Genomic DNA, 2271 nt, shown 5'->3' with positions numbered 1-2271 from the left:
ATATATATATATATACATATATATTATGTATTTATTTATGTGTCTGTGTTTGTACCCCCGCCATCGCTTGACGACTGATATTTGTGTGTTTATGTCCCCGAAACGTAGCGCTTCGGCAAAAGTAATCGATAGAATAAGTACTAGGCTTACGAAGAATAAGTCCTGGGGTCAATTTCTTCGACTAAAGGCGGTGCTCCAGCATGACTGCAGTCAAATGACTGAAACGTGTAAAAGAGTAAATGAGTATGTGTGTGTGTCATTCCACCGCTGGACAACCGATGTTGGTGTGTTTGCTTTCCTTGTAACTTACCGACAGAATAAGTACAAGACTCGAAAAAAAAGTACTGGGTCAATTCATTCGACTGTAAATTCTCCAATGCAGTGCCTTAGCATGGCCGCAGTCTAAAGACTGAAACAAGACAAAGATAAAAGGTTTTCCAAAATACTTGCATGATGTTTTGCAAACAACTTGCGCATGCAAGTACTACCAGTCGAGAGCTCTGCATACCGGAAGCCAGCAAGTGCATGGGGTCATCAGAAGAGAATGTGCGTTTTGGGTCCTCTCGACGGCATCAATGCGCACCGCCCCACCGACCTCACTGATATGAATTCTCGCTTGTTAAATCAACTGGTTATCAAATAAAGCTCCATATTCTTCTAGCCATCGCTCATCGTCTCTTTTTAACCAAATTCAGTGGCTAGCCTTTTCCACTCTAGTCTGGACATCGCTCATGGTGGTATTTACCTTACGATGAGTTAATACTAATGATAACAACAGTCGTCTCACACTGTGTCCAACAAACCCTCGACATCCGACTCCGATCGGAAAATGATCCGCTCTCGAGCCTGCGTCTTCACATTCCTCGAGGCGTCCATGTTATCTTCTAATTATTTGTTATTTCAGTCACTGGACTGCAGCCATGCTGGAGCACTGCCTTGCAAGGTTTTAATCGAAAAAAAAACCGACCTCAGTAATTTTTTTTAACTGGTTACTTACTCCTTCGGTTCTTTTGGATGACAATTTCTAGTCCGTATCCCCTGCAATTTACCTTCTTTGTCCTTGTCCCCTTTAGAATTGTGGCGTCTTACTCAGTTTTGTGCATTCCAGTTGCCACCAGCCACACTTCTTTGATTTCTGGTGGTCCTCTACCTATTCTCACTCTGGCGACCCTTTTGCCGCCGTAGGTACGAAGGAGTACCCATTTTCCGTCTTCATCATCACAGTGGAGTCATTTATTGCCTTCTGTTCGTTGGCAAATCTCACCTCCACTGTGCCGTATTTTCTGCCTCTTGTATAGAATGTTGTCAGGTGCTTAATTTCCTTCAGACATTCTTCAATTGCTTCTTCCGTATTTTCTTTATGGTCGTCGACAGAGATCTGTACACCACTGTTCTTTTCTTGGTATTTGTTGTCACTTCTTGTGGAGGGTCAGCTTTGAAATTGGATCCCTCCTTCTGTAGTGTTTCTTCAGCTTCTTCTGTTCCACTTTTATTTCTCGCAGTTCTAGTGAATCTGCACCTTTCTCCTCTGCTGAAGCATAACTCCCGGCATGTGCTGGAACTGGTTCACACTCCACTTCGAGGTCGATAAAATAAGGATCGTTTGAACACTGGGGGTCGATATAATCGACTAACACCCTCCCCACTAGAATTACTGGTCTTGTGCTACAATTAAGAATTATTATCGTTGTTGTTATTGTTGTCCTATTTGTTGTTGGTGTTGTTGATGCTCTTGTTGTCGTCGCCGTTGTTACTTGTTGCGAAGGATAAGAAGACACGCGGTTGCACATCGAAGGAATCATTATCCATTATGCTCTTCCAATTTTAAACCATACAGCTTGATATGAGGGAGATTGGACTGCTATTTCTAGCAGGCCTAGTGACCACTTAGGGTACTCTCACCCTACCAGTAGTTGTAGTAATATGAATAGTACTAACAATACTAACCGTACTGGTTGTACTAACGTTTCAGCTATGCCTACGATAACATTGTTGTCCAATGCTTCCCCCATCTGACACCCTAACCACTTATCCCTCCCCTACATCACTCCACCCGTCCACTCGTTAGTATGTCCACCCCACCCATTTCTCTCACCTCCCTCAATATTTCTATAAACTCCCTTTTCTCTGCTCGCATGGTCCCTTTTTTCTTTGGCAGTTTTTGTTTCCTTACATCATACATGTGTGTATGTGTTTATGCTTCTATGTAAATATCTCTGTCTGTCTCTTTCTCTCACTCTCTCCATATATATATATATATATATATATATA

This window comes from Octopus bimaculoides, chromosome 9, assembly GCF_001194135.2.
Source record: "Octopus bimaculoides isolate UCB-OBI-ISO-001 chromosome 9, ASM119413v2, whole genome shotgun sequence".
NCBI lineage: Eukaryota > Metazoa > Mollusca > Cephalopoda > Octopoda > Octopodidae > Octopus > Octopus bimaculoides.
The sequence above is the reverse complement of the archived record's forward strand: the minus strand, read 5'-3'. Positions refer to the sequence as shown.